General features: G+C 42.2%; 1 protein-coding gene and 1 long non-coding RNA gene across 12 annotated transcripts in view; both read left to right on the top strand.

Annotated features, from left to right (window-relative positions):
- The window catches only part of SRCIN1 (SRC kinase signaling inhibitor 1), a 608732-nt gene that overhangs the window by 90860 nt on the left and 502390 nt on the right, over positions 1 to 15482 (top strand). The gene's annotated exons all lie outside the window — the stretch shown is intronic.
- LOC143765523 (uncharacterized) overlaps positions 1 to 15482 on the top strand; it is a 38907-nt gene that overhangs the window by 6255 nt on the left and 17170 nt on the right. The window contains exon 2 of the long non-coding RNA XR_013213409.1: positions 14369 to 14452. This is a non-coding gene — a long non-coding RNA (uncharacterized LOC143765523). The remainder of the gene's footprint in view (positions 1 to 14368; positions 14453 to 15482) is intronic.

Genomic DNA, 15482 nt, shown 5'->3' with positions numbered 1-15482 from the left:
TGCTCCATACTGTATAATGACTGCACATGATGCTCCATACTGTATATTGACCGCACATGATGCTCCATACTGTATAATGACCGCACATGATGCTCCATACTGTATAATGACTGCACATGATGCTCCATACTGTATATTGACCGCACATGATGCTCCATACTGTATAATGACCGCACATGATGCTCCATACTGTATAATGACCGCACATGATGCTCCATACTGTATAATGACTGCACATGAGGCTCCATACTGTATATACTGTGCACTGTACTATGTGCACATATATAGTGTTATATACACTGAGCACTGACCAGGCTGCAGGAACTCACATTATAATATAGTATATTATAATGTGAGTTCCTGCAGCCTGGTCAGTGCTCAGTGCACATAACACTATATATGTGCACATAGTACAAATATATATCTGATATATAATGTGGGATGTCCTGGAGCCGGGCTCAGGGTCACACAGTGCAGGGTGAGGATCACTGTGACTTATTGCTGCAGCTTCAGCTTACATGCAGATCGGGTGACGCTGGAGCCGAGACCTTATCTGTATGTAAACTTAAGGTGGTGCAATAAATCTCACAGTACAGAGAGATCCTCTACAGAAAGCAGATAAGAAAGCAGGAGTGAGATGAAGCCCGTCACATACCTCCTGCCCGGGACCCCATGGCTTTCTACTAACTTCATCTCTCCTCTCCGGCGCGCAGGTGACGTCAGATCAGCAGACACACAGGCTCCTGCTGTGTCTGCAATAGGAGGATGCCGGCCGGCACTTGTACACTGCTAATACAGTGCGGGGCCTGCACCCGTGCACCGATCTACTGCAGCAGCACAAAGCCGGGCCCCTGTATGTCCCTGCCTGCAAGGGCCCCCCTCCACCTCCGGGCCCCGGTGCGGCTGCACCGGTTGAACCGGCGGTAGGTCCGCCCCTGGACCAGCAGAGTTATTTCCGAGGTTCATTCTTCGGTGTTGGCGGGTCATCCTGGGATTTTTGGTACCAGAGATTTGGTGGCTAGGTCCTTCTGGTGGCCTTCCTTGTCGCGGGATGTGCGTTCCTTTGTGCAGTCTTGTGGGATTTGTGCTCGGGCTAAGCCTTGCTGTTCTCGTGCTAGCGGTTTGCTTTTGCCTTTGCCTATTCCGAAAAGGCCTTGGACGCACATTTCCATGGATTTTATTTTGGATCTTCCAGTATCTCAGAAAATGTCTGTCATCTGGGTGGTGTGTGATCGTTTTTCCAAGATGGTCCATTTGGTGCCCTTGCCTAAGTTGCCTTCTTCCTCCGATTTGGTTCCTCTATTTTTCAGAATGTGGTTCGCTTGCACGGCATTCCTGAAAATATTGTGTCTGATAGAGGATCCCAGTTTGTGTCCAGGTTTTGGCGGACTTTTTGTGCTAAGATGGGCATTGATTTGTCTTTTTCGTCGGCCTTCCATCCTCAGACTAATGGCCAAACCGAGCGAACTAATCAGACGTTGGAAACTTATTTGAGATGTTTTGTTTCTGCTGATCAGGATGATTGGGTGACTTTTTTGCCATTGGCCGAGTTTGCCCTTAATAATCGGGCTAGTTCTGCTACTTTGGTTTCGCCTTTTTTCTGCAATTCTGGTTTCCATCCTCGTTTTTCCTCGGGTCAGGTTGAGTCTTCTGACTGTCCTGGGGTGGATTCTGTGGTGGATAGGTTGCAGCAGATTTGGAACCATGTGGTGGACAATTTGAGGTTGTCACAGGAGAAGGCTCAGCGCTTTGCCAACCGCCGCCGCGGTGTGGGTCCCCAACTTCGTGTTGGGGATTTGGTGTGGCTGTCTTCTCGGTATGTTCCTATGAAGGTCTCCTCTCCTAAATTCAAGCCTCGCTTCATCGGTTCTTATAAGATCTTGGAAATCCTTAACCCGGTGTCTTTTCGTTTGGATCTCCCAGCATCGTTTGCCATTCATAATGTGTTCCATAGGTCTTTGTTGCGGAGGTATGTGGTGCCTGTGGTTCCTTCTGTTGAGCCTCCTGCTCCGGTGCTGGTCGAGGGCGAATTGGAGTACGTGGTGGAGAAGATTTTGGATTCTCGTATCTCTAGACGGAGGCTTCAGTATTTGGTTAAGTGGAAGGGCTATGGTCAGGAGGATAATTCCTGGGTTGTCGCCTCTGATGTTCATGCGGCCGATTTGGTTCGTGCCTTCCACGCGGCTCATCCTGATCGCCCTGGGGGTCTTGATGAGGGTTCGGTGACCCCTCCTCAAGGGGGGGGTACTGTTGTGAACTCTATTTTTGGGCTCCCTCTAGTGGTCACAAGCGGTACTGTGTAGTGTTGTCTTTCTGCAGGTTGGCAGCATCAGCTGGTTCGTTATCCTTGGTTGGTTTCCTATTTAGCTCACCTGGATACTCAGTTCCTTGCCTGCTCTCAATGTATTCAGTGCTCTTCAGATTCCTTGTGACTACCTTTCTCCCAGTCTCTCCAAGACAAGCTAAGTTTTTGTTTGTTTATTTTTTGATTATCAGCATTCATCATGTTTCTTGTCCAGCTTGCTAAAATGTGATTTCCTCGCTTGCTGGTTGCTCTAGGGGACTGAGTTTCTCCCCCCACACCGTTAGTTGGTGCGGGGGTTCTTGAAATCTCAGTGTGGATATTTTGTAAGGGTTTTTTACTGACCGCACAGACCCCTTTTCTATTTTCTGCTATCTAGTATTAGTGGGCCTCATTTGCTGAATCTGCTTTCACCCCTGTGTATGTGCCTTCCTCTTACCTCACCGTTATTATTTGTTGGGGGCTTCTATATCTTTGGGGATTATTTCTCTGGAGGCAAGTGAGGTCTTTCTTTCTCTCTAGGGGTAGTTAGTTCCTCAGGCTGGCTCGAGACGTCTAGGATTTTAGTCACGTTCACCGGCTACCTCTAGTGTGTTGGATAGGTTCAGATTTGCGGTCAGTCCAGTTTACCACCTCCCTAAAGCTTGTCCTATGTTTTGTTACTTAGCTGGAGTATTTTGTGATCCTCAACCACTAAGAATCATAACATTTATGCTGCGGATGTTCACCACACTTTTATCAGCAGCATGAACGCAGTGGTAACTGCAATGATGTCCACACAACTCAGTGCAGAAATTGGCGCTGTAAGTTTGCTGTCAAAATTCCGCAGCAAATATGTCCAGTGGGAATGTACCCTGTGTATAGTTGAGCAAAAATATTTGCAGGGCCTTGGTGCAGTGGTCACGTAGTTTGTGGCTGCTGGACCAGAACCTCCTGCTACCTGTGTCATCACTGTCCCTTTTTTTGATTAGTAGGCTCGCGGTACATCTTTACATTTCGGTATAACTCACTCATTACGTTGAAGGGGCCAACAGAAGTTCTGTGGGTGCAGGTAGGGGGGAATCTGTAGGACTCTGTTCCGGCAGCTATGGACAACTAACATGGGTGCTAGACCTTGGTCTTGTGAAGCATTATCTCAATACATCCTTGAGGCTATACATTATTTGTTGATGCTTTCTTCTCACTGTTATGTTCCATAATATCCTTACTGGTCATCTCCACGGTAATCTGTGTGCGCTTTAAATTCATTTCCTTAAACCCAATGATAAAATATTGGATGCTTCCACATTTTATTGGCTGAGCATCCATTTGATGTGTCCATATAAAGTCTCTATATCAGCCCATCTAGGAATTGTAAAAGTTGCCTTTAAAGGGAATCTGTCTGTCACTAGGTTCTCCTCATATTAAGTATGGCCAGCACCTGTAAGCCCCCTCATTTGCCGCATACTAATGTGATGCATATGTGTCCCCAATCCACTATGCTTGTCACAAATAAGAGCTTTTAGACGCCGCAGTCCAGTCCGATGGCCGTCTCTGGTCTTGATCTGGCAACTCCTCTCTTTTTTTCGATCGTCTCCCTCCTTCCCTGCTTCGTGTGGATGATGCACCCTGTATCCACACATTGTCCTCCATCTCATTCTTGCACATGTGCACTTCTCTCTGTCCTGCTGAGGGCAAAGTATTATAGCATGCATAACCCAGGAAAGGCGAAAGAGTGGCAATGACCGAAAGGTAAAGCCGGCGCATTTGACTACAGTGCTTTGCTCTTCCCTTGGCAAGGCAGAGGGAAGTACGCCTGTGCAGGAGTGAGATGGAGGACGCTGTGTGGATGATGCAGGGTGCGTCATCCACGTGAAGCAGGGAAGGAGGATGGCAATCGTAAAAAGAGAGGCAGCTCTGGATCAAGACCAGAGTTGTCCATCTGATCAGACTGCTCCATGTATGAGTATAATAAAGGTCTTTTTTGTGGATCGGGGACGTATATACATCATACTAGTATGCTGTAAAATAGGGCTTAAAGATGCTGGTCACAATTTATATGGAGAAAACCTGGTGACAGGTTCCCTTTAACTCACATGGACTTGTCTCTTGATGGGTTTGCCTTCATATACTAGTGAGTTTCTGAATCACTCTCCAAGAACATCTATTACCATCATCCGAGAACAAGTCTAATGTCCTGTAATGAGGATATTATTACACATTTAGTTTAAATATTTCCAGTAGACAAAGAGAAATAGCGCGGCCATAGAGAGCTTTCAACAGGGTTTTTTTGGTCATATACTGAAGAGAAATACATTGTGTCTAAAGTCTATAACCCAAATTATAGAACAATAATTCCATGTACTTATGTTATCATCACAAATGGAGAACTGACATGTCAGTAGTCAATTATTCCTCTATAAGAAGCAATTAAATATGAAAGCCATGGAAGGAAACCATATTGGGCAAATGGACGAAAAAAATAAAATGTTAAATTGCAAAATCTGTACACCCTCGAATCTAGTCATGTAATATTAATCAAATTATTCTGGTTTAAAAGGGTTTTCTGGGATTTTATAAAATCTGACCAAGAATACGGAATAGCATTACAAAATAAAAAATATTATAGGATTACAAAATAAAAAATATTAGTTGCCCATTGTACCTATTGATTACATGATTTATTGACAGGTTGGAGCAGAGGCAAGTAAGAGTCATTTCATTATTTAGGGAAATTCCAAACTACGGGCCAAGTTCTGTAAAATACCAGAAAACCCCCTTTAATGTGTGTAGGTCAACCTGTACCTCATTAATGACCCTATGACAGCATCTAAACCTGCTTCAATGATACCAGTGCCCTAATACAACAGATATAGATGAAAAATGCATTAGTCAGTATATTGCTAGTCCTGACCTCTATGGATATCGATCTGTCTCTGGGTTTGACCTTCCGAATGTGTTAATGGAGATAGGATTTCTCGTGTATTTTCCTGAGCTTATTATTTCATAGAGACAGTATATTAGTAACCTTATATAGCCTTATGGGACCATCAGCCTAGATTAACTATTGTCTGCTATGATACTTCACCAATGACACAGGTAAAGAATCCCAAGAATCACAAGGTAAAGAATCTGAGGCTACAGAGCAGATTGAAATAAATAAAAGCTCAAACCTCGTTTTTATTTGATTTAAATTTCTTGACATCAGCAAAATGTCTCATATTTAGCTTCACCAGGCTGTAGTAAATGCATAGTTCTCACAATACAAACCCTTATGTAATATGTTCATTAGAACGTGCTTGATTCATCTGGTAGACGTGTGACTTTAAAACATTTTTTATTGAAGCTGAATTCCTATAATTTCTCACCAAAAGTGATGAAAGCTGAGTCATCAATTCGTATGTGACTTTTAGTTAATCACCCTTGCGTCTAGGCGATAGAAGAATGAGGAAGAAAGTGTAAGATCTACAAGATCCTTGGAGCTGTTAATTAAACCTGAAATACAAGGGGCAGGAGATAATAGAAACCATTATCCTTATTAACAATGGCAGTAAAATGCCGTTAATTTCAAATTCCTAAATTAGCTAAGATTCTGCATTATTGAATGATCATAAAAATAGTACATAAAATTTTCCTATGATGCTAGAGGACCTACATCTAATTTATTGGCTCGCCTCAATTTTCTATTTCTAGTCTTGGCTGATGACAGGCCATTAGTGTTTCCATACACTCTAGACACTTTTCCTAACCCCCTTATTCACATGCACATTTTTTTCAGCTGAGTGTACATGTGTTGTCAATGTGTAATAAGCCGCCTTCAGACATTTCTGGCAATTACTTATCTTCAGAGGAAACAAAATGATTGGGCAGTGAAATTCAATGTACCTGATCCTTCTGTCGATTGAGATTTGGGAAGTGTCCATACACATTCGATGGTTACAGAACATGTTACACCAAAATCAGCAGGTTTGGACAACTTTTCTCTAATGTGCATAATATAGGGGCCTTTTGCGCCTCATGAACATATATTGAATCATATTACATATAATTACATATATTACGCCTTATCCACATATTAAACTGATAGTCTAAGTATACTTTATTGGCTGTCATATCTCTAAGATGTTCTTCCTTAGAATCAATTTTTAACGGTAATCTGTCAGTCTCCCAAATTGCTTATATGAGTCTTTGAATCATAAGCCAATTTGTACCTTTACTTAAAGATATTCTATCACCAGGTTTTTGCTCTGAAAGCAGCATAATATAGGATAAGAGTGGCTGATTCCAGTAATGTGTCTTTCGTTACTAGGCTATATGTTGCTGTCTCAATAAAATAAGTGTCTTATCAGCAGGAGATTATCTATAGGACTAGGTGTCTCATGCCTGCTGGTCAACTTGTCCTGTGTAATCCCTCCCCCACCACTGATTAGCACTTGTGTACACAGAGAGCTTCCAACCAGTGGTGTGGGTTGGATTTTACAGGGCTCAGAATTCAGAGCTTTGCAAGATCTGCAGTAGAGAAAAAAGGGATTGTATCAAAATGACAGTATGCAGGCCAGCAAATAACACATCACTAGGATCAGGGTCTCAGCCCCTGTATTATGCTGCTCTCAGATTACATTGCAAAATCTGCTGACATATTTATTTTAACACGTTCCCAACATTGGACATACTGATGAGCACTATTTTGCAGTGCGTTTATTGCAAATGGACGTACTGGTACATTTGGTACACCATAAGCTCGGCTTATGTGATAACCCAGACCTGGCAGGGCTGTTTAACCCCCTAAATGCTGCGATCAATAGATGTCACGAGGGCACGATTATTGCTATGGCAACCCGAGATCAAAAGACGACCTCTGGGTCTGCCACTTGCAGTGTTCTGTTTAGACCATGCCAGCAGCATGGTCTAAAAGACGATCTGTCAGTGCAGCACTGACAGGTATAATGCATTGCAGAGCTGATGCAGAGCTGATGCATCGCAACGTATTATAACAGCCATCAGAGTAAAAAAAAAAGTTAAAGTACAATAGAGGGACTAAGTAATAAAGTGAAAAAAGTTAAAAATATTAAAAAAAAAAAAAAAAATGAAAAACAAAAAACAATACATTCATTTATGTAAAAAGAAAAATAAACAAAAAGTATACACATATTTGGCATCATCGCATCCAGAACAACCCAATTTTTAAAATTGTAATCATGCAGGCCTGAAGACTAAAGTCGCCTTATCACTTCCTCTGCAAGAGGAACAGCATAAAAATAAATAAAACCAATTCATGGCGTGATACTGATTTGTTATTTTTGCCTCACAAAGATTGCAATAAGGCTCGGCTCACATTTATCCTGCGCACTACACTGAGCACTTACTCCAGGGTTTCTGTGTAAATCTCTGAAATACGTGACTCAGACGGAAACCCCAGAGAAAGTTTCCCTATAATGTGTCAGAATGAGACACTGTGGACGCCGTCTGGCCTCTGAAAAGTACACTGCTGAACAGAGGCCACATGGACTTCATAGTAACTCTCTTGCCTTATTATAGTGATTGGATCCAACAGGGATTTCATCTGAATCATGTCATACAGAGACTTAAATGGAAACCCCGATGTAAGTGCTCAGTGTAGAGCACAGGATAAATGTGATCCAAAATGTTATGTAAAATGTTCTCAGTAAAAACTTCAACTCAATCCACAAAAAAAAGGAAATCCCCACGCAGCTCCGTCATCAGTTTGTGGACATATAGGGGGCTTTCATGTTACTGGTAGGACAAAGGCTCTGGAAAAGCTCTATGGCTACTTGCCCACCAAAATAAATCTATTAATCCCAAATCCAAATTCCTCCTGCCTTTCTGAACCCCACAGTGTGCCTAAACCACATTTAGTGTCCACATGTTTGGCATCTCTGTAGCGATGAAAGCCCGTTTAATTTTTCCGTGAATGTCTCCAGAAGCAGAAGCAGGGCATAATGTACAGGCACTACAATGTACTGGGTACTACAAAGAGCAGGCACTGCAATGCCAGATTTGCCATTTTCACACGGCAACATCCACTGCTGCTTGTTTCTGGAAAGCACCAGTGAAGTCAAAATCGTCACAACATCTATATATAAATTCCCAGAGTGGTGTAATTTCAAAAATGGGGTCACTTGATGATGGATTCGGCTCTTCTGGCACTAGGGGGCTCTGTATATGAAGTCTGCAAACTATTCTACCATAATTTGTTCACAAGAGTCAAATAGCGCTCCTTCTATCCAGAATCTCCCGTATGGCTAAGCAGTACTATACAGCCACATATGGGGTATTGCCATACTGAGCAGAAATTGTGTGACAAATTTTGGTGCAATTTTTCTTCTCTCCCTATGTAAAAATGTAAAATATGGGGCTAAGAGAACATTTTTGTGCTGAAAATGTAATTATTTTTTCTTCACTGCACAATGGTATAACATTTTAGGAGACACCCGTGTTATCAAAATGACCACTGCACCATTAGCTAAATTCATTAAGAGGTGTAGTTTGTAAAATGGGATCACTTATGTGGTGGTTCCGCTGTTCTGCCACCTCAGGAGCTCTGCCAATGTGACATGGTACCCTCAAATCATTCCAGCAAAATCTGAATTCCAATATGGTGCTTCTTTTCTTTTGAGCTTTGCACTGTACTTCAAAGTAGTTTTCGAGCACATATAGGGTATAGTCGTACCCAGTAGAAATTACGTAACAAATTGTACTGTTCATTTTCTCATATTATCTCTTTTGAAAATTAAAAACTTGGGGCCAAAGCAACATTTTAGTGGAAAAAAATTGTAATTTTCCATTTACTCAGCCCAATGTTATACAATTCTGTGAATTGCCTGAGGGTTAAAATGCTCACTACTCCCCAAGATAAATCCTTGAGAGGTGCAGTTTCCAAAATGGCATCACTGGTGAGGTTTTCTGCTGTTTTGGTATGTCAAGGGCTCTTTCAGCATGACATGGCATCAGCCAAAATTGCTCTCCAGAATTTAATTGGCGCTCCTTCCCCTTCTGAGCCCTGCTGTACACCCAAACAGTAGTTTTCAACCACATATGAGGTATCATCAAATTGAATGCTCAGTTTTTACCTGTTACCTTTGTGAAAATGCAAAATTTGTAGCTAAAGTAACATTTTTGCGAACAAATGTTTTTTTTACGTTATTTATTCCAGTGAATTCTGCACTGCAAAAGTCAAGTGCCCATTACCTTCCGAGCATGCCATGCACCCAAACAGTAGTTTTCCCCCACACATGTGGTATCACTGTACTCAGGAGAAATTGCACAACAAATTGTATACTCCATTTTTTTCAGCTACCCTTGTGAAAATGAAAAATTTGGGGTTAAAAAAACATTTTTAAGGGAAAAAATAAAATGTTCATTTTTTCATTACACATTGTTTTATTTCCTGTGAAGCACCTAAAGGGTTATTAAACTTCTTGCTTGTGGTTTTTAGTACTTTGAGGAGTGCAGTTTTTAAATGGCCCCTCAAAGTCACTTCAAATGTGATGTGTTCCCAAAACAATGATTTTGTTTGAAAAATTTAAAATTGACAATTAACTTTTAACCTTTCTAACTACCTGAAAAAATGCAATGCTGATGGAAAGTAGACATGTGGTAAATGTTATTTATTAACTATTCTGTGTGATATAATTATTTAATTTAACCCCTTCCCGACCTTTGACGCCACGTAGGCGTCATGAAAGTCGGTGCCAATCCGACCCATGACGCCTATGTGGCGTCATGGAATGATCGCGTCCCTGCAGATCGGGTGAAAGGGTTAACTCCTATTTTACCCGATCTGCAGGGAGAGGGGGAGTTGTACTTCAGCCCAGGGGGGGTGGCTTTGCCCCCACGTGGCTACGATCGCTCTGATTGGCTGTTGAAAGTGCAACAGCCAATCAGAGCAATTTGCAATATTTCACCTATGAAAATGGTGAAATATTGCAATCCAGCCATGGCCGATGCTGCAATAGCATCTGCCATGGCTGGAAATCATGTTCTGCCCCCCCCCCCCCCCCACCGCCCCCGATCTCCTCCCCAGTCCTCCGTTCTGTCCGGTACCCCCCTCCGTCTCCCTGTCCGCTCCCTCCCTTCCAAGCCCCGACGTGCGCCCAAACAGTGGTGTACCCCCACATTTGGGGTACCAGCGTACTCAGGACAAACTGGGCAACAATTGTTGGGGTCCAATTTCTCCTGTTACCCTTGCAAAAATAAAAAATTACTTGCTAAAACATAATTTTTGAGGAAAGAACAATTATTTTTTATTTTCACGGCTCTGCGTTATTAACTTCTGTGAAGCACTTGGGGGTTGAACGTGCTCATCACACATCTAGATAAGTTCCTTGGGGGGTCTAGTTTCCAAAATGGGGTCACTTGTGGGGTGTTTCTACTGTTTAGGCACATCAGGGGCTCTGCAAATGCAATGTGACGCCCGCAGACCATTCCATCAAAGTCTGCATTTCAAATGTCACTACTTCCCTTCCGAGCCCTGACGTGTGCCCAAACAGTGGTTTACCCCCACATATGGGGTATCAGCGTACTCACAACAAACTGGGCAACAAATATTGGGGTCCAATTTCTCCTGTTATCCTTGTGAAAATAAAAAATTGCTTGCTAAAACATCTTTTTTGAGGAAAGAAAAATTATTTTTTATTTTCACGGCTCTGCGTTGTAAACTTCTGTGAAGCTCTTGGGGGTTGAACGTGCTCACCACACATCTAGATAAGTTCCTTGGGGGGTCTAGTTTCCAAAATGTGGTCACTTGTGGGGGGTTTCTACTGTTTAGGCATATCAGGGGCTCTGCAAACGTAACATGATGCCCGCAGACCATTCCATCAAAGTCTGCATTCCAAAACGTCACTACTTCCCTTCCGAGCCCCGGCATGTGCCCAAACAGTGGTTTACCCCCACATATGGGGTATCAGCGTACTCAGGAGAAACTGGACAACAACTTTTGGGGTCAAATTTCTCCTGTTACCCTTGCAAAAATAAAAAATTCTGGGCTAAAAAAATATTTTTGAGGAAAGGAAACACATTTATTATTTTCACGGCTCTGCGTTATAAACTTCTGTGAAGCACTTGGGGGTTCAAAGTGCTCACTACACATCTAGATAAGTTCCCTTGGGGGTCTAGTTTCCAAAATGGAGTCACTTGTGGGGAGTTCCTACTGTTTAGGCACATCAGGGGCTCTGCAAACGCAACCTGACGCCCGCAGAGCATTCCATCAAAGTCTGCATTTCAAAACGTCACTACTTCCTTTCCAAACCCCGACGTGTGCCAAAACAGTGGTTTACCCCCACATATGGGGTATCAGCGTACTCAGGAGAAACTGGACAACAACTTTTGGGGTCCAATTTCTCCTGTTACCCTTGGGAAAATAAAAAATTGTGGGCTAAAAAATCATTTTTGAGAAAATAAAAATTATTTTTTATTTTCATGGCTCTGCGTTATAAACTTCTGTGAAGCACTTGGGGGTTCAAAGTGCTCACCACACATCTAGATTAGTTCCTTGGGAGGTCTAGTTTCCAAAATTGGGTCACTTGTGCGGGAGCTCCAATGTTTAGGCACACAGGGGCTCTCCAAACGCGACATGGTGTCCGCTAACGATTGGAGCTAATTTTCCATTCAAAAAGTCAAATGGCACGCCTCCCCTTCCGAGCCTTGCTGTGCACCCAAACAGTGGTTTACCCCCACATATGAGGTATCGGCGTACTCAGGAGAAATTGCCCAACAAATTTTAGGATCCATTTTATCCTGTTGCCCATGTGAAAATGAAAAAATTGAGGCTAAAAGAAATTGTGTGAAAAAAAAGTACTTTTTCATTTTTACGGATCAATTTGTGAAGCACCTGAGAGTTTAAAGTGCTCACTATGCTTCTAGATAAGTTCCTTGGGGGGTCTAGTTTCCAAAATGGGGTCACTTGTGGGGGAGCTCCAATGTTTAGGCACACGGGGGCTCTCCAAACGCGACATGGTGTCCACTAAAGATTGGAGCCAATTTTTCATTGAAAAAGTCAAATGGCGCTCCTTGCCTTCCGAGCCCTGCCGTGCGCCCAAACAGTGGTTTACCCCCACATATGAGGTATCAGCGTACTCAAGACAAATTGGACAACAACATTCGTGGTCCAGTTTCTCCTTTTACCCTTGGGAAAATAAAAAAAATTTCGCTAAAAGATCATTTTTGTGACTAAAAAGTTAAATGTTCATTTTTTACTTCCATGTTGCTTCTGCTGCTGTGAAACACCTGAAGGGTTAATAAACTTCTTGAATGTGGTTTTGAGCACCTTGAGGGGTGCAGTTTTTAGAATGGTGTCACTTTTGGGTATTTTCAGCCATATAGAACCCTCAAACTGACTTCAAATGTGAGCTGGTCCCTAAAAAAAATGGTTTTGTAAATTTTGTTGTAAAAATGAGAAATCACTGGTCAAATTTTAACCCTTATAACTTCCTAGCAAAAAAAAATTTGTTTCCAAAATTGTGCTGATGTAAAGTAGACATGTGGGAAATGTTATTTATTAACTATTATGTGTCACATAACTCTCTGGTTTAACAGAATAAAAATTCAAAATGTGAAAATTGCGAAATTTTCAAAATTTTTGCCAAATTTCCGTTTTTTTCACAAATAAACTCAGAAATTATCGACCTAAATTTACCACTAACATGAAGCCCAATATGTCACGAAAAAACAATCTCAGAATCGCTAGGATCCGTTGAAGCGTTCCTGAGTTATTACCTCATAAAGGGACACTGGTCAGAATTGCAAAAAACAGCAAGGTCATTAAGGCCAAAATAGGCTGGGTCATGAAGGGGTTAAGGGCATAAATATGCAAAGTTTGAAAATTGTGAAATTTTCAAATTTCTTTGTCAAATGTTCTCAGAATAGCTGGGATATGTTGATGCATTTTAGAGTTGTTACCACATAAAGTTACACTGGTCAGAATTGTAAAATGTGACCTGGTCAGACAGGTGAAGACAGGCTCGTGGCTGAAGGGACTAAAGGGGTTCTCTGTGAATAGAAAAAATATAATAGCTAAAGGAATTTTCATCATAAATATGTTCTTAAATATTTTTTTTCAGCAAACTAACATTTTTTGTCTACATAATCGCTATAGAATTAAAATGGAAAACTAACTTGTTGCACTGACAGAAACCTGTCTTAGAATGCGATGCCTATGAGCATGTGAGAACCCGGCATAACAGCCAATCGGTTAGGGTGCTGGGTGGCAGACACCGGCCAATCAGAAATTGATGACCTATCCTAAGTATAGATTATTAAGGAAAAAGTGATGGACAACCTTTTTAATATATTGCTGTTATTATATTATATAGCATTGTGTACTTACCGTATATACTCGTGTATAAGCCGAGATTTTCTTGTGCTGGAAATTCCCCCTCAGCTTATACATGAGTCATTGACCCAGAGAGTCAGCAGGGGAGTGGGAGGGGAGCAGCGGCAGGAGTCGGCGGCTGTGATGTACTCACCCTTCTCGGTCCATCGCTGAACATCCCTGCATCTCCGTTGTCCTGGCACAGCAGCTCTCCTGTGTTGAGCGGTCACGTGGTACCGCTCACTAAGGTAATGAATATGTACGCGTCTCCACTCCTATAGGCATGGAGCGCATATTCATTGCCTTAATGAGCGATACCACGTGACCGCTCAGCACAGGAGAGCTGCCAGTGCCACGCCAGGACAATGGAGATGCAGGGATGTGCAGCAACGGACCAAGGAGGGTGAGTATGACTGGGGAGCCACGCATACAACGGGGGGATGGGGAGAGCCACGCATATGACGGGGGTGGACAGGGGAGCCACGCATATGAAGGGGGAGGAAGGAGAGCCATGCATACAATGAGGGGACCGGGGGAGCCACACAGAGCAGGACAGGATGGGGGAAGCCACACAGAGCAGGACAGGGATGAGGGGACAATGCATACCCGGCTTATACTCGAGTCAATAAGCTTACTCAGTTTTCCGTGGCAAAATTAGGTGCCTCGACTTATACTCGGGTCGGCTTATACTCGAGTATATACGGTACAATTGCTCATTTTGCCCTTTTACCTAGCTGATTCTTGCCATTTTCCATTAGGTCTATGCAGTGGCATAACTAGAGTCAAGATTTGGACTCGGCCTCCACCATTCCACCAATCTGAATACTATGCTCTCCATCTGGGTATATATACGTCTTCCATCCTCATATATATGTTTCTCATCCTGGCCCCATCCTGGTATATATATATCATCCATTCTGGTGTTTGTCCCTTATCATGAGCTCCATCCTGGTATATAATATATATATATATATATATATATATATATATATATCCCCCATTCTGGTATTTGTTCCCTGTCCTGCCACTGTTCTTTAATGTGTAGAAAAAAATAAACCATTATATTCACCGGGGCATACATTGAAGTCATGGGGCTCCATAGCAGAAGAATAATGCACCCCCCATAGTCCTCCATATAGTATAATGCACCCCCATAGTCCTCTATATAGTATAATGTATCCCATAGTCCTCCATATAATATACTGCACTGCCCATAGTCATAGATGTAGTATAATGCACAGCCCATAGTCATCCATATATAATATAATTTGACATTGAAGCATTGAAGTCTGTAAGTGTTAAGTCAGAATATTGTGTATGTTCAGTATTACCCACAGTGTAAAAGTTTTAAATGATTGTATTACACTACATGGGCAGACATACCATTAATGTAACCTTTGCAGCTGTACAGGGGCCCAACAGATAAGCAGAGAGCCCAACAGAGAGCTTCTAGCTCCAAAGCAAGTGGGAGTGTGCGTTATGATGAGCTATTGGACTGTAAAGGGCCCATATACTGTTCTTGCAGCGGGATTCTTTTCTGTCTGTGTCCACTTCTGTTACATTGTACCAATGTGCAGTATTTGGTAATTGTAAGTGTGGAGATGAATAGATGCATTCAGGTACCCGTTAGGCCTAGTTCAGATAAGTGTATGCAAAATCATCTATTTTTCATCCTGAAAAAAATGATGTTTCTACATCTGTATTGTGTGCTATATGTCAGTTTTTCATATCTCTATTGCATCTGTATGTCCGTTTTTTATGTTCTTGTGCCTTAATATGTCCGTTTTATACATGCATATGGTATCCAGTTTTTACATGAACAATTTAATATATAAAGATGAAATACTGACTTATTTCTTAATTGTAATGTAT

The sequence above is a fragment of the Ranitomeya variabilis genome, chromosome 4, assembly GCF_051348905.1.
Source record: "Ranitomeya variabilis isolate aRanVar5 chromosome 4, aRanVar5.hap1, whole genome shotgun sequence".
In the NCBI taxonomy this organism is placed as follows: Eukaryota; Metazoa; Chordata; class Amphibia; order Anura; family Dendrobatidae; genus Ranitomeya; species Ranitomeya variabilis.
Note: the sequence above shows the minus strand (reverse complement) of the source record. Positions and strands in the feature narration are given on the sequence as shown.